This window comes from Ambystoma mexicanum, chromosome 2p (assembly GCF_040938575.1).
Source record: "Ambystoma mexicanum isolate Mex_15411 chromosome 2p, UKY_AmexF1_1, whole genome shotgun sequence".
NCBI lineage: Eukaryota > Metazoa > Chordata > Amphibia > Caudata > Ambystomatidae > Ambystoma > Ambystoma mexicanum.
Genome location: NC_090923.1, coordinates 1256482666 through 1256502261, shown reverse-complemented (window position 1 = coordinate 1256502261; position 19596 = coordinate 1256482666). Strand labels below are relative to the sequence as shown.

The following is a 19596-nucleotide window of genomic DNA, read 5'->3' as shown; positions in this document are numbered from 1 at the left end:
AGACAGAAGCGTTGTTGGTATTTTGGAAAAAGTATTGGTCTATATCATGGTCAGAGGCTGTGCTTGGAGGGTGTGTGGGGGGGGAGTAGAGGTGCCTATAAAAATCATAAAGTGTTTCCTCCATCTCTGCTTGTTCTGTGGTCACCACCCCTTCTAGAAGTGCTATACATGGTCTGGATGTGTGCCCTCGCTCGCCTCTTACCATTCTTGCCAAGAGTCTACCAGGGTGTTACTGTTCCCCATATCGCCTTGCGGCTGCGAGTCTGTCAAAGTAGCAGATCTCCCGATCCGCCGCTTTCCTAAATTCTTCTACCTGGGTTTTAATATCTAATCCCAGTTGGGGGGACGGATTTTGAGCATATCGCTCTTGCATACTGGCGATGTCCCTTTCGCGCCACTGGAGTTCCATGCAAATATCTTTCAGCACTCGCGGTACCTCTTATGCACACTTTAACAGCTTGCCACAATACTGCCAGGCTCGTCACCAAGCCTTCATTGTGTTCAAAGTACTCCTCAATGTGTTGGGCCAATGTTGTTTTGTAGACTTGATCTCCACAGAGGTCTGTATTTTCACCTCCGGGATCTGTAACATTATTTGAATGGGTGAATGGTGTGAGTACGTTCTAGGGTTTACCTGTGTCAGTGATCCAGCTTAGGACAACATGAGATAATAGCCACACATCTATCCTGGTGTGCATATAATGCACCGAGGAGTAATAAGTGTATGCCTGCTTTGTGCCGTGTCGGGTGAGCCAAGCATGCACAGAGCCATCTCCGACAAAATGGTCCAGTTTGAGAGGCTCAGTCTAGTGAAGTAGCAGAATACAAAAGTTCCTGTGGATACGTTCTAGTCTTTTAGATGCAGGAAGATTAAACCGCAGTTTGGGTTGAAGTTAAGAGGTGGTTGACTTGGGCTCCTCTACATGCACTCCGCGTGCTGGAGCGACTTTTCAGATTAAGCTAAGCAATATTTTTCCCTACAGTACCTTAAGTTTGAAGAAATGTTCGTGGCTGGATTCTCCTCAATGTGGTAGCTCTGGCCTTGGGCTCCGGATTCCTTGGTGGTGATAAGGCAGGACAATGGACAGGATCACACGGTAGCAGTCTCGAGGGAGGAACTCTGGCGCGGATTTCTTCAGCTTTTCTGGTTAGTCTGTGGTTTTGGCAACATTTCTTCAGCACCAACAGAGGACACATTTGCCCGGTTCCTGGAGTCCAGCACTCTGCTGAGGGGACTAGGATGAGTCGGATTGTGTTTCTGCAGGTTGACCTGCAGCTCAGGAAAGACTTAAAAGGATTTGTGGAGGAAAGATAGTCCAGGGGCAACGTGCTTGTCTTGGAAGCAAGACCATGCAGCGCAACACAGGTTTGAATCTCGATCCCGTGATTAGAAATCGCTTGCTGGTATCAAGTGCGTTATAAAAGAAAAATTATAATTCGGCCTTTCAAAGACTGTGCACTACAGTTGGGGTTCTGCAGAGGCACAGTACTTTGGCAGATGGCTCAGATTTGGCTTCGTCTAGTGACTGGTTGTTCCCACCAGTCAAAGGGAGGGAATTGTCCTCTTTGGAGTTGTTCTGTCGCACAGCAAATGGGGTCATGACAGCATTAGTCGCTTCAGTGTTGAAAAGGGTCTGCAGGCATCTCTGCTTGTCTTCTTCAGTTACTTGTGATATTCAGATTGCACTGATAGGTCTCTCTCCCACTATACAGGTGCCCCATATTGATCTGGGGTTCTGTCCCCAAACTGCATAGTATGATATTCTGTTTGAATTGATAGGCCTCTCTCCCACTATACAGGTTTCCCGAACTTACCAGGGGCTCCATTCCCAAACTGTATCGTATGACACTCAGATTGCATTGATAGGCCTCTCTCCCACTATACAGGTCTCCCAAAATTATCAGGGGTTCTGTCCCAAAATCGTATTGTATGACATTCAGATTGCATTGCTAGGCCTCTCTCCCACTATACAGGTCTCCCAAACTTATCAGGGGTTCTGTCCCCAAGTTGTATTGTATGATATTCTGATTGCATTGATAGGCCCCTGTATACAGGTCCCCCAAATTGATCAGGGGTTCTGTCCCCAAACTGCATAGTATGATATTCTGTTTGCATTGATAGGCCTCTCTCCCACTATACAGGTCTCCCGAACTTACCAGGGGCTCCATTTGCAAACAGTATCGTATGACTCTCAGATTGCATTGATAGGCCTCTCTCCCACTATACAGGTCTCCCAAAATGATCAGGGGATCTGTCCCAAAATTGTATTGTATGACATTCAGATTGCATTGATAGGCCTCTCTCCCACTATACAGGTCTCCCAAACTTATCAGGGGTTCTGTCCCCAAGTTGTATTGTATGATATTCTGATTGCATTGATAGGCCTCTCTCCCACTATACAGGTGTCCAAAATGTATCGGCGGTTCAACCCCAATTGGGGTTTCTGTCCCCAATTGCATTGTACGATATTGAGATTGCATTGGTGGGCCTCTCTCACACTATACAGGTCTGTCAAATTTAGTAGGGCCTCCGTGCCCAAATTGCATTGTATGATATTTAGAATGCACTGCGAGGCCTCTCTCCCACTACACAGGTATCTCCAGTTTAGCCGGGGTTCTGACCCCAATTGCACTGTATTAGACTGCATTGATAGGACTCCACAATGCATTATATGATATTTTAGATTGCACTGCTAGGCCTGTCTCCCACTATACAGATGTCTCTAATTTAGCTGGGGTTCTTTCCCCAATTGATGTGACGGTTGGCATGTGCCACACTCGTATGGAGTTCTGAACTTTGGCTTGCGCCACATCTAGATAGAAATGTGCCTAATAGCGTGCCTTGGTTGAATTTAGAAGTGTGCCTATTAACATGCCCTGGTTTACTTTAGAAATATGCCTATTAACATGCCCTGGTTGACTTTAGTAGTGTGCCTATTAACGTGCCCTGGTTGACTTTGAAGTATGCCTAATAGCGTGCCTTGGTTGAATTTAGAAGTGCGCCTAATATCCTTTCTGTGCAAAGTTGAATTTAGAAGGGTGCTTATTAGAATGCCCTGGTTGACTCTAGAAATGTGCCTATTAACGTGCCCTGGTTGACTTTGAAGTGTGCTTAATAGCGTGCCCTTGTTGAATTTTGAAGTGTGCCTAATATCCTCTCTGTGCAAAGTTGAATCTAGAAGTGTTCCTATTAGCCTCTCTGTGCAAAGTTGAATCTAGAAGTGTGCCCATTAGCGTGCCTTGGCTGATTTTGGAAATGTGCCTAATATCCTCTCGGTACAAAGTTGATTCTAGAAGTGTATATAACACCACCACTCTGGCATAGCGGGATTTGACAGTGTCCCCAATAACGTCACTGTGCCAAAGTCTAGAAAGTCTGTCCTACATCGGATGAGCGGGTGAAGTGGATGCCCTATAATGGGTGAAGTATGTGGACGGAACGGGTGAAGTGTGTGGACGGAACGGGTGAACTCATGAAGAACGGGTGAAGTGGGTGGAACGGGTGAAGTGGGTGGAACGGGTGAAGTGGTAGAACGGATGAAGTTGGTGAATGAACGGGTGATGTGCTTGGAACCGGCGAAGTGGGCGGAACTAATGAAGTGCATGGAACGAATGAAATGGGTGCAATTAGTTAAGCGAATGGAACGTGTGAAGATGACATATGTGGATGGATGAGGCCTGGAGTAAGGATAACATGGGTTGAATGAAAGGAGTAGTGTATAAAATGGTGGAGTACATAAAATGGTTGAAGGGCATGGAACGGGCTGGAGTGCATGGAACGGCTGGAGTGCATGGACCGGGCTGGAGTGCACAGAATGGCGTGACGTACATGGAATGGTTTGGTGGGCATGGAACGTCTGAAAGAGCTTTGAAAGGAACAGTCAGAGTGCTTGAAACGGTCGTAATGCACGGAACAGTCGGAATACATGGAACGGATAAAGTTCATGGACCTATTGGAGTGGGCGCGATCTCAAGCACCTACAGTAAACCACCATATTCAAATCTCCACGCTTACTCTCTTCTTTACACCACCACTCAAATAGAACACAGCGATACTATGACACCATTCGGTACAGCTGTTCTCATACCAACATCCTCCTCATACTCCCCATCACTCTAACTAAACACTGCTGGTTACACCCCCCTCTCCCCCCAGCCAGGTGTTCTCCTCAGGCCCAACGCAGCCACAATTGGTCTGGATAAATGCTGCCAGAACGAACACATACTATTGACCTCTCAACCACCACACCTACCGCTAAGAAGCAGCTATTTCACGAATGCCACACCAGCTGCACACATATCCGGTGCTCACATGCACCTTTGACTCTCTCTACTGACTTAAACTTCGGTTCCCAAGGGCGTTCAACCTACCAGCGCCTTCAGACCATACCAATGGTACATAAGGCGCTATATAAATGCAAAGTAACATAACATAACAGCTTCTAAAATGTCATCTGGCCTTTTCATTACATGAGCTGAACCCAATCGGTCTACTGAACTCGTTTGTATTACTTTTGACACCCATGTAATAGCGCTAGTAAACACCTAGTGGAATCATGCTAGCATCTCCGATGGTTCCTTCATAGCGGACATGGAATTGCTGCTCAACAAAATTGCACTTGACACAACAATCACAGCGACATTCATTGTAGGTGATTTGAATATACATAATTTGTCGATTGAAACCCAACATGACACTGTAGCAAGATGTAGGTGGTCTAACCTTATGATCAATAGACAATTGTTAATGCTCAGTGGTGCGTTTGAAGGTGATTCCCCTGCCGATTCCACCTGGCGTCGTCCTAATCAAAAAGCCATCATCGATTACGTATATACTGATCGCCTGATGTTTTCAAGCTTAACACACTTCATTGTACGAAAACAGCATGTCAGTGATCATGACCAGCTGATTGTGTCGTGGATATGGAAGTCATCGGGTTTGTCTCAACAAAATGAACATCTGAATTTTGGGGTAGCGATATCCTCGGGGCGAAACAGATTGCGTTGGTCTTCAGATCAATTACATAATCTCTACCATTGTTTAAAAAAATGGAGTAGATCGAAATCCTGCTGTAACAAACTACGAAGGACAATATGTTGCAGCACTTCAACTTTTCACAGAATCACAACATAGGTTGATCAAGCCCAGGTTTAAGTTTCAAATTCCTTTGATCCTCATCTTAAAAATCAAAAACTCCTCCTTCTTAGAGCTATTGGAAGTCTTAAGGATCTCTCTCCTCCAGAGAAGCGATAACTGGGTAAAATCCAGAAAATACCATATGTACCAACGGGACGGAGAAAACATGCTACGGCCCTCTCTTCCAAGAACTCGGGGGCAATCTGACGTTTACTTAATCAGAGCTCCAATAAGTCTCAGCTTTCTCTGCAGATTAATGCTGTATCTGAGCAGACATGGATTCATTACTTTTCTAATGTATATGCTTCCAAGGATCAGGGTGTTATAGAAACCATCAATATGCCCGAAATTAAGTTGCTGCTGGAGTTTGATCTTGCGGACATCATATTTTATATATCCAAACTATCAAACTCTAGAGCCCCGGGCCCTGATGGCCTGTCTAATTCTATACTTAAGGCCAACCCTGAATTGTGGGTGTTAATATTGAATCAAATCTATGAGAAAATGTTTGAATCACAATTAACACCGGCATCGTGGCGAAAGTCCATGATAGTTCCGAAATTTAAGAAAAGCAATCTGCAATACCCAGGAAGTTATCGCCCCATCGCATTGCTGGACGTGCCAGGCAAACTCTTCTCCAGATTCATCTTGCGAGACCTCAATCGCTGGATTACTCAGAACCATCTTTATGATCCTCATCAAACGGGGTTTATTCCAGGACTTGGTACAGCAATTAATTTAACAATCATACGTGAGTAGGTCATTACTGTCTAAATTGAATAAAGCAAATTGCCCGCAATCTTTGCTGGCTCTAATAACCCAACTTCATCAAAATACCTCTATCGATGAAGGCTGACGATGGAAGGTCAACTCTCGGCCACCATACCAACATACTCTGGCCTAAAGCAAGGATACGTGTTGGCATCCACGCTATTTAATTATTACATAGCTGACATGGCAAATACTTTTTCCGAGGTACAATCTGACACCCCCTTGATTAGGTACATCTCTGATAGCGTTGCTTCTATATACGGACGACCTTGTTTCTTGGTCTGCCAACAGCAATGGAAAAATACGCTGAGAACAACTCACTTCAAGTAAACGCAGAAAAAACTAAAATTCTATGTTGTGTCCAAAAAGGGACTAAGAAAATGCAGAGCAGCAATTGGCACCTAACTGGTAGTCATATAGAGGTTGTACAACAATATAATTATCTTGTTTTCAATATTAATAATCACTATCAGATTTACCTTATTTCTTGGATTTACAAGCCAAAATCCGAACACTAACATCTCAGGTGCTAATAATACATGCAAGATTTGGTCAATTTTCCTGTTCATCTTTGGTCACAGTCTATATGCAGAAAGTCACGGCAATCATTTTGTATGGCTCCGAAACCAAACCGTACTCGACCATGCATTATTGGACAAAAATTGAAAGCTGCTTTTGGAAGCGTGCTTTGAGTCTGCCCAAAAGTCAGCCAATGCCTATTTTAAGATTTTAATTAGGTTTACCGTCATTATATGCATTATATTCATGGAAAAATCTAAGTTTGTACAGGAAATTTCCCATGACAATTGATTCAAATCTTCCGTTGGCCAAAATATCAAAATATATGCTTAACTCAATGGAAGGTTTTCCTCAACAATGGAGGAAACGTGTGATCACTGAGATGGATGCACCCAGAATCTCAGAAGATCTACTAATTTTGAATCCAAACAAAGCCAAATTAAAACTATGGCAATCAGACTGGATATGTACATTAGAAATCTGTAAGACCTATCCCGTTTTTAAAGACAATCCCTTTTAAAGAAAAGACATTTTGGACCATTGAGTCCTATTTACTTAAATTTCCAAATCCAAAATACCGACATGTCTTATTGCGTTATAGACTAAACCTATGTAAAACCAATGAAATCCAAGCTTGGCTTCATCAAATTTTGGAATGCAACATCTATTAACAGAATGCCCTAAGTTGATCAGCAAAATGTCCTATTCAAGCCATATTTTGAATGCTAAATAGAGAAATTGTGGAACAAACTTTTTCACACAAATCTGCCAATGGTACAAATAGCAATTGTGAGGTTCATGATTTCTTTTTAGAAATTGACAAGTGATTATATTCTTAGGTTCGGAGAAGGTCAAACTCATATTGTTATAAGTGAAAATGGTACATGGCTCCATTTTACTTTAATTTTTATCCCTAATTTTGTTGTTGTCGGAAATGAGAATTATGGTGCTAACATTATGTTGAAACATCATTTGCGTATATGAAATTTTACCTCGTGTATATTTTATGAGACTACTTGTATTTTTTTAATTGTTTATACTTAGTTTATTTATTTTGTTTAATACTATTGTTAAAGCTGTAATTTAATGTTTCTTATTTATTGAAAGGTTGATTTACAACCATGACAACAATAAAATAAAAAAATAATAATTGACAAGAAAAACCTTCCTCTAATCTGTGTTTTTCACCTTTCAGACCAACAACATTTTGAAGCTCTGGTGCTTGTTGCACAACAGTAATAATCTGCACCCGGCTGGTGTGTGCTTGCCAGAAGAAGAACACTTAAACATAGAGAGGAAGCCGTTCCCTGTCTGAAACAACCGGCACCATGTGTCCTGAATTTAGAATGGTGCCATTGTGTGCCTGTCGAGGGCTAAGTTTGATGAAAACGTTACACACTGCTTCATAAGTGTTTCCGTCTCAGTGCTTCGAAGTATCCCTTTGAAGTATCCCTCTCGAGGTGGGTCTCATTAGTGCAATTTACCATAAGTTGTTTAATGGTAGATTTGTCTTATTTTGCTCTTCATTCATTGTTGATTCATCCACCTTTCCAGTGGGCCCCTGCCAGTACTCTCGCTTCCTGTTTTGCTATTCTTACTGTAATGGACCACTCTGGCAAGGTAATTGGTGTAACCAAAAGTATAGTCTTTTATTGACTTTTAAAGAACAAAAGAAAAAATTCAAGCAAATAAGGAGAAGAAAAATAAAGAAATAAATCTTCCCAGTCAGGCTTCTGACTTCTCCTTTGTTAGTGCCAGTATTGAAGTCCTTGGAAGCTTCCTTGGGGGATAAGGTGTAAACCCGGGTTTAGTCCTCGTAAGCCCAACGGTAAGAGGTTCCTGTCACTTCGCTTCACATATGGATCTGCAAAAAACAGGAGAATTCCCCGTCAGTCCTTCTTCACTGTCTGGTTATATAGGGGCTGGTCAACTCTGGGCCAATCAATGCTCTCTAGCCAGCTAAGCCTTGATAACCCCCCTAAGCCCCGCCCCTTCCTTCTTTGCTGCCGGCCGCCATGATGCAGTCCACCCATGCGCCGCGAGGTGTGGACTGAGATAAGTACTGGGGTTTGGGTTTCCATCTTTCTCTCTGATATGGAAGTTTCCCTTGTTGTGGGGAGTTTTAGCCGGTATTGACAATTGCCGTTCGTGCAGCATTTCATATGGTTTCTCCGCCCTTCCCTGAGCCGTGGGCCTTCTGCGGCGGGTCGTCCGTACCGCACCGGACCTTCCCTGCCCCACCAAGCACAGTGCAGGTGTTGGCCGCCTCCTCCTTCATTGTTGGCCCTTGTCAGGGTCGCAGCTGTGCTTCTGTTACTGCCGGCTCGAGTGACTGCCTCCTCGCCACATGAGTCTACGCTCGACGCCGGCAGCAGTTCCTGCTGGGGAGCGTGCAAGTATCCTTTGTCCTGGCTCAGGATTGAAAGGGCTTTGTCCGTGCCTAAGTCGGCACCCCACCATGTGGGTTTCCTGCTTTCCTCGGGCCCCTTCGCATCCGCGTCCCCCTCCTCAGACTTCAAACCATTACACTTACAATTAATATTTTAAGGCCACATGCTTTGGCAATACACTGTAATGTTATGCCTGTTTGTATATCCCCGCTTCCCTTTGCTGTGGTTTGTGCCAATCCCAGCTTTCTCCTGCCACATAACCCAGTCCAGCTTTTACTTTTTGGCAGTTGTGAATGTTGGATACTCTTGAGTTTAACAATTTTCCTGCATGGGAAAATGGAGTTTACACGACTCATAAAATTATGGCTCTTAATTGATAACTCATTCTTTAGGACCCTATAAATTCACCCTTGCCATAGTCCAGTAGTCCTAGAGTAAAACACTTTGCATGTGACATCCCCTATGACTAGATCCGGGCATAGACTTATTTACAACTGGCAGATCCATAGCACTGCGAGTAATTTTGAGCTGTTGGCATTCATTCCACTCTGACAGCTAAAGTCTTTTATGGCCACATTTGTATATATGCCTGCCATTTCCAAAAGCGTTATTGTTAGGGTGACTTTTGTTAAAAAATAAATATAAATAAAAAAGATTTACTAATAAAAGGAAACTCGTACCAAACCCAGCATGCGTTAGGTGTTTAGTGATTCAGTCATACAGCTCTCACTGACATATATGGCAGATATAAAGCTCTTTGGTCATTCTTATCTTCCCAGCAAGCTCTTTAATATGCAAAACAGCCAAAAGCTCATTGGTTTTACTAGTGCCACTTCACATTGTCATTGCAGTTCTTTCTTATCAATACACACATACACTGTGTTAAGCAATCACGTTTATATTCAAATCCATGACGTGCATTTTTTTAAACCGTTGCAAAAATTGGGGTTTTCCCTTCAGAAAAGCAAAGTTTAAAAATGATGCATCATTTTACGATATTAAACGCATTCTGTGCTTATGTCAAGCACAGAGTTCCCACAGGTGGCACTAAAATGATGTTCAGAAGCAAGCGCTATTTTAAGACATCTATATCTATACCCACCCATCTCAAAATGTTCCTCTGTATTGTACATTCCAACCAACTCTAGGAACTTAACAAACATTTTAAATTACCTTGAACGCACGCTGGCAAGACCCATAGCCTAAACCACACCCACAAAGGTAATATTGTGCTGGAAACGCCCGGTCCATTGCTCAATCAATTTTACTCTTGGAGTGTTGGGTATTTTGAATAATTGCACAAACAGCAATGATTTAAACAGTATGCACCACTTCATTTGTTATTAAAGGTGCCTGCATTGTGCAGCTACAATGAATGCTGTTGTTTCCCACACACGAATGTTCAATGTTTCCCTTATCCATTACTCCACCATGTGAATTCACAGCCATAGATTTCAAGAAACTTCTTCAACTGTCTTTACTCTACTGAGGTGTTTATGCCAAGGCACAGTTTACAAATTTCACTTCTGATTTCCAAGCCCAAGTCATTGGGGGTATATCGGCTACAGCAGGTAACTTGCCTTACTTCCCTTTTGCCCCCCTGCTAACAATTGAGCTGTAACTATGAGAAGGGGGCTGAGTTATTTTTATTTTTATAAGTTGTGACTATACCACTTGCATATATTTCATATGTAAACTTTACCATTTGACAAGATCGGCTGCAGAAATTTAGTTATGTTGCATTCATGTTACAGACCAGTAAAGGTGCTTCTTAGAGTGACAGCTGGCGATTTGTGAGAGAAACCAGATATTCGCATTGAAACCAAAATTCCTCATTCCAACCTTCTCTCACTTGTGTCCAGTTGACCTACATTTTAGGTTCTTATCACTTCCTCAAAAAGATTGTTTTCGGACCTTACTGAAAGTCGACAATTAGCTGTAACAATTACCTCTAGTGCATTGCCTTCTCCAAATCTTGGGCAGCCAAGATCTGAAAACACTCTTTCAACTAACCTAATTGTAAAATAGTAGGCTGTAGTCGGATTTAGGTTTAACAATTTTAAGATTTATTGCGGTGTTAACTTAAACAACAGCTCTCCTTGTGCACATCAAACAGTATTCGTTTTCATGAGGTTTGGTTTCCGTGAAAGGGTTAATGAAGTCCAGAGTTCAAAAGAAGCTCCCCTTGGCTTCTCGCATCTTTAAAAGGGAAAATAAAGTCAACTTAATTCTTTTTCTCCACGGACCTTAGCCTTCAGTCTGACTCACCCTCTGTTCACTGGGTTAAGAAAACAAAAAGACAAAAATCCACACAGAAGGGCACAGTCCTTGATTAATGGTTTACGGCTGGCGCTTCTCCTCAGCGAGTCCGCCTCTGATAGGGATCTCCCCTGTGCCTCCAGTGAGCCTTCTAGCACGCCCAGTCGCAATCACCTTTCCATTCCTCTCTGGTCTCCGGCTCGACTTCCAGCTGTAATCAGAAACACCCGGTGAGCTCTCTGTTGCTGCATTTAACCCCCTCTCTGCTCCTCCCCTCCCTTCAGTCTCCAGACAGTTTTCCCTCCCATTCCCCACACCTGCAGGGCGTTTTCTTTCCCCTTTCCACCCAGTTTCATGCACTGTTTGACCCCACCCTGTATGTCTCTGGGGCCACCCATCTATATACGGGCTGACTGCATTGCACCAGTGCCAGTCTCTGGTACACCTATTTCCATGCTGTATGATTGGGTTGTACCTATGCCGTTTTCCCTTTTTAATTCTGTCTCTGCCCCCTCCTTGGTTTCGTTTCTCGTGGTGTTTTCTGGGACATGTAGTTTTCTTTTGATTTGCTGTGTTAACCTTTTGTTGGCTGGGTCTCATTACTAGAATAGGGTCCTCCCTTGGTTCTGTTGCCTCTTTGACCACCTCACATACTCCCCCCTCCCCTCCCCCCAGGAACTAGGCAGTTCGGGCATGTTCAAGGCCCTGGACAAGTAATCAGCGACTAGCTGATATTTTCCGGGTTTATGTACTGTAACAAAATGATAGGGTTGAAGGGTTAAGAACCACCTAAGGACCCTATGGTTTGTCTTTCTGGGTGGCTAGCCATCGAAGAGGGGCATGATCTGTAAAGATGGTAAACTTTCGACCTAGTAAATAATAACAAAGAGATTCAACGGCCCACTTTATTGCCAAACATTCTTTTTCTAAGGTGGAGTATGGTATCTCATGTGGGTGGAGTTTTCTACTGATGAAGGCTATTGGGCAGAGGTCTTGTTCTGATCCTTGGGATAGCACGGCACCTAGACCACATCCTGATGCATCAGCCTGTAAATAGAAGGCTTTTGAGAAATCTGGGCAGTGTAGAACCGGTTGGGTTGATATTAGTTGTATTAATTGGTGAAAAGCTTAAACAGCTTCTGGCTTGATTTGAAGTGGCCGGTTGGTTTTTAAGGCGTCTGTCAGTGGTGCCGCTATGGTAGAAAAATGCGGTATGAATCTTCTATAATATCCTACGAACCCTAGAAAGGCTCGGATCTCTTTCCGGGTTTCCGGTATTCGTAATTTTTTCAAAGCCTGTATTTTGTCAACCAACGGTGTGATTACTCCACCTCCTACAGAATATCCAAGATACTTGGTAGTTTTGGCTGCCAGCTTGGTTTTCTTGGGGTTGATATGCAGTCCTGCCTCTTGTAAGGACGGAATTACTTTGATTAGATGTTCTAAATGTTCCTTCCAGGTTTTACTAAAAATCACTATGTCATCCAAATAGGCAGCTGCGTATAGTTCATGTGGTTTCAGTAACTTATCCATTAAGGCCTAAAAAGTGGCAGGAGCCCCGTGCAACCCAAATGGTAACACCGTAAACTGAAATAGACCTTGAGGTGTTGCGAAGGCTGTTTTCTCCTGATCCGCTGGGTTGAGCGGTATCTGCCAATATCCTTTTGGTTAAGTCCAAGGTACTCAAAAAGGATGCAGCTCCCAGTTTCTCTATTAGTTCATCTATCCTAGGCATAGGGTAGGCTTCATATCTGGAAATGGCGTTTAGTTGCCTAAAGTCCATACAGAACCGGGTGGTACCATCTGGTTTGGGTACTAGTACCACCGGTGAACACCATGCGCTCTTGGAGGGAATAATGGTATCTAGTTTCAGCATGCTCTCTATTTCTTGTGCTATCTCCCCTCTTTTTGCTTCAGGGATTCTATAGGGTCGGAGGCGTATAATCTTGCCTGCCTCGGTTGGGATTGAGTGAGTAGCCATATGAGTCCTTCCAGGTAGACTCGAGAATGTCTCTGCTACAGGGCCCAAGGTGTCAAATAACTCAATTCTTTGGGTGTCGCTTAATTGTTCCCCCAAGCCCACATCTTGTAGGTTACCAGCCAAGTGTGTGACCATTTGTTCCGGGACCGACATCTCTACTAGAGACATACACAATATTGCTGAGTCTCCTTCTTTCCACAACTTGAGTAAATTAATGTGATAGTTCTGATGTTTGTTTTGTCTATCTGGTTGCTCTACCTCATAATTAACTGGACCCAACACCTTTGTTATACTATATGGGCCTTTCCATTGGGCGAGCATTTTGTTCGTGTGAGTGGGTAATAACACCAGCACTTTGTCTCCTATTTTAAGCGTTCTAGGTCTGCTTCCTTTATCATAATACTTCTCTTGCGTTTCTTGAGCTCGCCCCAGGTTTTCCTGAGCATAGTCTCTGAGTTTTCCCAGGTGATCTCTTAGTTCATTCACATATTCCGTTAGGGTTGTTTCTTCCTGTTGTTCCCAAGTGTCCTTTAGTAATCCCAAGATAGATTTTGGCTGTCTCCCAAATAATAATTCAAATGGGGAATACCATGTTGAGGATTGAGGTGTATCACGTAAAACCATCAACACCCATGGCAGTACTTTCTCCCACCCCAGACCAGTGGGGCTGGTTGCTCTTTTTATCATTTGTTTGATGGTTTTGTTATATCTTTCCACCAGCCCATCAGTCTGTGGATGGTACACAGAGGTCCTTAAATGGTTGATGCCAAGGGTCTTGCATACTTCTTTCATGACGCTCGATATAAAATTACGTCCTTGGTCTGTTACAATCTCCAGGGGAATTCCCACTCTAGCGAAATAGGGTAAAAGTACATCACATACTTGTTTGGCAGACATTCCTTTTAATGGAAATGCTTCTGGATATCTAGTGGCATAGTCCACTACCACTAGTATGAACCGGTATCCTTGGCTGGTAGGTTCCATTGGACCCACAATGTCTAGCCCTATTCTCTGAAATGGCTCTTTGATCAATGGCATTCTTTGTAAAGGGGCTTGTGCTGGAATATGGCGCTTGTTTTCTGACATATTGCACACTCTTGGCAATATTTGGTTATCTCAGCGTAAACTCTGGGCCAATAGAAATTTTGCAACACCCTTTGTATGGTCTTGTTCTCAGCTAGATGTCCCCCTGTGGTGTGATCATGTGCCAGCTGAATCAGCCCTTTCCTGTAGGACTGGGGAACCAACAATTGCTCCTTCTTTATGTTATCAGATCCTTGGGTTACTCGATAGATTAACCCCTGTTTCTCTTTAAAGTAGGGAGTAGTAGGTTGGACCCCGCTAGTGTCTAGAGCTTGTTCCCTGGCCCTTTTTAACGTTTCATCCAGCCCTGTTTCTGTTCGAAATGAAGGCATATGGTCCCCCACCTTCCAGTCTATGATGGAAATGTCTTTATACGCTTCCTGATTCACTCGGTTTCTCCTTTTCTGGGCCTTAGATCATTTTTCCGACTACATGCCCCCAATAGTTCAGTTTTTGAAAACAGGGCTTCTCTCAACCATCTATCGAATTCAGGTAGATCTGTTCCTATTAGCACCGGAGCGGGCAAGGTAGGAATAATGGCGGCTTTGATTGGCATCTCCTGCCCCTGTATTCCCAACACAATGTCTTTAGATGGATACCCTTTTACATCCCCATGCACGCACTTTATGTCAATGGTTCTCACCTGTTCGCTATCTTGCTCGCTCACATGGGGCTGTATGGCCGTCTGTCGGCTTCCGCTGTCCATCATTGCTTGACGGGGATGTCCATCCACTGTGACCTCTATCACGTAAGGCAGTCGTTTCCTTCTGTATTCCTGCGCTTGCATGGACCCGATTTCCATTGGTTCAGTTTTTGTTTTTTTGGAACAGAAACGCGCAATATGACCCCATTCTCCACACTCAAAACATTGGGGTGCCAGTCCTTTGCTTAAGCCAGCCCCATTAGTGGGTCGGGGTTCGGCCTTGTTCCTGGGTTCGGTTCCTGGTCCTTTATAGGTTCCGATGCGTACTTGGGAAGCTTCCACGCTTGGTCTCAATTGGGTGGCAGGGAAAGGTCGGGTGCTCCCTGCCTTCTGATATGCTGTTGCCACGTCTATTGCCTCGGCCAGTGATAGATGGTGATGTTGCCTCACCCACCTCTGAATTGGTCCTGGTAGGGCATCAATGAATTGTTCCATCATTACTTTATCCTTAATCTGCCCTATTGTGGCTGTGCCTGTTTGCAGCCATTTTTCCGCCAAATCTTGCACTCTGTAGAACAATTGTCTTGGACTTTCACCTGGTTTCAATCGGGTTTCTCGAAACTTGAGCCTGTAAGATTCTTCATCCATGCCGAGTCTTTCCAAAACAGTTTTTTTTAATCTCGGTATAAGGAGTGTCTCCGGTGTGGTTAGCCGCTTGGTATGCCCCCTGCATTACCCCTGTGAGCAAGGGAGCCAGATAGAAAGCCCATCTGTCCTGTGGCCATTGGGCTGCTCTAGCTATTCTCTCAAAATTTACGAAGAAAAAACTGGGGTCTTCTCCTACTTGGTATTTTTGTAATACCGTAGGTGGTATTACTGGATGCTTCTGGGTCGTGGCCACTGCTTCTCCCAGTATTCTTAAGGCTTCCCGTCCTTGCTCTTGGGCAGCACTTTGCACTTGTATGGCCTGTTGGAGTGCTTGTCTGTCCGCCTGCGCCTGGTGACTTTGCACTTGTAAAAGTTGCTGCAGCTGCTGTTGCCCTTCTGCGAGTGCCTTTACCACAGCTTCCATGTTTTCTGCTTGGGCGTTCTCTTGAATCCCACCGCTGCCACCACTGTAAAATAGTAGGCTGTAGTCGGATTTAGGTTTAACAATTTTAAGATTTATTGCGGTGTTCACCTAAACAACAGCTCTCCTTGTGCACATCAAACAGTATTAGTTTTCATGAGGTTTGGTTTCCGTGAAAGGGTTAATGAAGTCCAGAGTTCAAAAGAAGCTCCCCTTGGCTTCTCGCATCTTTAAAAGGGAAAATAAAGTCAACTTAATTCTTTTTCTCCACGCACCTTAGCCTTCAGTCTGACTCACCCTCTGTTCACTGGGTTAAGAAAACAAAAAGACAAAAATCCACACAGAACGCACAGTCCTTGATTAATGGTTTACGGCTGGTGCTTCTCCTCAGCGAATCCGCCTCTGATAGGGATCTCCCCTGTGCCTCTCAGTGAGCCTTCTAGTACGCCCAGTCGCAATCACCTTTCCATTCCTCTCTGGTCTCCGGCTGGACTTCCAGCTGTAATTAGAAACACCTGGTGAGCTCTCTGTTGCTGCATTTAACCCCCTCTCTGCTCCTCCCCTCCCTTCAGTCTCCAGCCAGTTTTCCCTCCCATTCCCCACACCTGCAGGGCGTTTTCTTTCCTCTTTCCACCCAGTTTCATGCACTGTTTGACCCCACCCTGTATGTCTCTGGGGCCACCCATCTATATGCGGGCTGACTGCATTGCACCAGTGCCAGTCTCTGGTACACCTATTTCCATGCTGTATGATTGGGTTGTACCTATGCCGTTTTCCCTTTTTAATTCTGTCTCTGCCCCCTCCTTGGTTTCGTTTCTCGTGGTGGTTTCTGGGACATGTAGTTTTCTTTTGATTTGCTGTGTTAACCTTTTGTTGGCTGGGTCTCATTACTAGAATAGGGTCCTCCCTTGGTTCTGTTGCCTCTTTGACCAACGCACACTAATCTAAAAGGTGACAGGCTTCAATTAATCGAGAGGAAGCAATAACTTTGTAATCCCTACAACTTTTAAAAACGTCCATATAATGTTATGGAGCCAAACTGGGGGTGAAGAAGTGTAGCTTGGATAACGTGGAGCGAGTTTGTTGAAGGGGTGGAATCTGGTGAAGATGCAGAGTCTGGCAGAGGGTGAGTAAAGTTGGGGGTGAGGGGGCATGCACTTATTTGGGCCTAGAGCAGCAGAAAGCCTAAATACGCCACTGGATCCGGGGGCAGGGAGGTGAAGTGGACTTGACTGGGCGCTATGATCACTCATCCATTAGCGATGTATGAGTGTCCGCCATCTCTCTGCAACGAAAAATTAAATCCAGATCTGTCGAAGGACATTTATTTGGAGTAGAAAAGCCATTCTGCTGTAAGAGGTCCCTGCACAAGCAATATTTCAAGCCACTCCTAAGTGTCCCTGGGTGGATGAAACAACAGTACAGGAAACACAAATAGTTAATGCCTTTTATTTTCTTTGCAGTGGGGTTAAATGAATTCCTATCGGAACTAGAGGAATTCATCTGAAACATAAAAGGAAGGATCTATATCTAACAAAGACAGCGTCAGGATGCCATAGTCCAGCGTCCATTTTCCTATTCTACAAAACAAAATGGGAGGGATGCGTTGTGCTGAAATTATACTTTAGTTGTCTAGCATTCTCAGGGTCTTTTAAAATGCCTCAAAATGTTGTATTATATTGATTCACAAACCATATGTAAGCTTGTTTAGGGCCTTTCTAATGTCTACTCAGAAGATGAATGTGTAGGTAGTATACTCAATTTCATTTCGTAATGAGATGTATCCTCTTAATAGTTGCAGGTTATTCAGTAATAAGATGTACATTTTTAAATGTTTTCCTGTTAAATGTTGGTTTTCCTTGTTACTCACATAGTTGTTGTTGAGTCCTTAAGCCTATATTAACAGCCAGTAAGCTGAAAAACGCAGTCGGATAGCCGCATGGTGAGTGGCGTTCGGTAAATTTTATGACTGAATAACTTTCAACTATTAAGAGGAGGATACGACATATTATAAAAGGAAAATGTGTATTCTACCTATAGAATAGACATCCAAAAGGCCCTGACGAAGATCCCCTACTATAGTTTGCCTGTATATTCAGCTCACCGCTAGCAGCAGTCTTTCAGTGTACAAACGGATCAATTCAGGGCTGCTAGACATGGGATTCAGAGCATCAATTGTCACAAAGGGAAGATAAAAAATAATGTATAATAATGTATTTTTTTATAGAACGCTTTAATCTAAAGCGCCTTAGATAGGACATATTTACATACTCAATAATTTAATTACAAACCTAATTGCGCCTGAAAACAACATCAAACTGACACAAATGAATCTTTGTAACCCTGCATTTCATCAACACAAAAAATCATCCCCTTTTCCTACTGATAACCATATTAAATAATTAATTCATTGGAACAACAACAAAAGTAGAGGATGTGCTTCCCCTTGTCAATAGCTTTTCTCCATCAGCCAACACGTGTTCTCGCTTAGCCTCCAACTTCTATTCAGTGGAGGCTAATGAGCTTTTTCATGGCTATAAGATAATACACATCTCTTGATTTATCCATAGTTGGCATCTGAGAGTTGCTTGCTGTGTGTCGTCCCTCACTAGACTTCAAATATTGCTGATAATGCTTCTCTAGTCTGAGTGACTCTGTATACAGAAAGATGATTGCTTCCTCATCTTCTATTTGTTCATAGGCTCTGTTCCATTTCCAAGCACTATCCGTGAACTATTTTGTGACTTTCAAAAGTAGCATGGCCTTTCGGCATTTATCCATAAATTATATTATTGTTTGTTGTGAGATGGTCCGCACAGGTGACGATTCAAATAGACCCATGCTGCCTGTATACTTTGAAAAACCTGACGTTGTTCTCTCACCTATTTCCCTGAGATCCTCTATTCAGTTGGCCAGGTAAGGGCCATCGCTTTTGGATCCCGACCCTGAGGGTGGACAAGGGAGGGGAGGATCACCTGAATGGAAGGTCACGGGAGGATTGGGAGGAGAATGCCCAAAGGTGAGACATGGTATTCCCCCTTTCCTCATTACACCTTAAAACCCTCTTTTTGTCAGCTTTTATGGGATATTTCCAATCCCATTTCATCTCCCCCTCCCCGTTTCCAACAAGTACTGGGACGAGGAAGAGGTGACGGGAGCAGTGACAAGTGACATAAGGGTGAAAAGCAGAGCGAGGCCTAGCACATTACACCACTAGTCTGTCCCGCTAATAGTCAGGCAAGGTCAGGCACTTTACTTTGATCATTCACACCTGACTCTCAGTCAATGTATAAAAGGTGTGGTTCTACTCAAGAAGTTTAGTGTCCTGGGGTTGCTGGGGTTGCTGGACATAAGAGAGGGTGCAAGCGACCCGATACAGAAGAGCGGGTGCGAGTGACCTGAAAGCAGAAGAGATGGTGTGAGCGACCCGAAAGTAAGAAAACAAGGTACAAGGGTGTACGCCAAAGCTAGAGGAGCGTGCAAGAAGCACAGCAAAGGGAAAGAAGGTGCAGGAGTGCACTGCAAAGTGGAAAGAAAAGGGAAAGTAAAACACGACAGAAGAAAAGATACAAAGCGTGAGGGGAGGGGTCAGAAGTCAGAGTGGTCGCACAGGTGTGGAGCAAAAGCCCAGTATTTTCTTAAGTCTCTGACACTGCCTCATAAAAGGAACTGTGTGAACTTTTGTTTGAGACCAGAGGGGCCTAGACTTGGGGGCAAGGAACCCTGAGAGGCCTGACAAGAACA

The 19596-nt window shown here is 43.9% G+C and overlaps 1 protein-coding gene across 7 annotated transcripts in view; it reads left to right on the top strand.

Annotated features, from left to right (window-relative positions):
• PTCD1 (pentatricopeptide repeat domain 1) overlaps positions 1-19596 on the top strand; it is a 688818-nt gene that overhangs the window by 113852 nt on the left and 555370 nt on the right. For 4 of the 7 annotated variants that reach the window (XM_069645574.1, XM_069645569.1, XM_069645572.1 and 1 more), the window contains one exon: positions 7623-7887. The exons of 2 other annotated variants lie outside the window; for them this stretch is intronic. The gene's annotated coding sequence lies outside the window, so the exon portion shown is untranslated. Of the gene's footprint in view, positions 1-7622; positions 7888-11175; positions 11307-19596 lie in introns of those variants that run through there. One more of the 7 variants, XM_069645571.1, reaches the window with a different exon arrangement.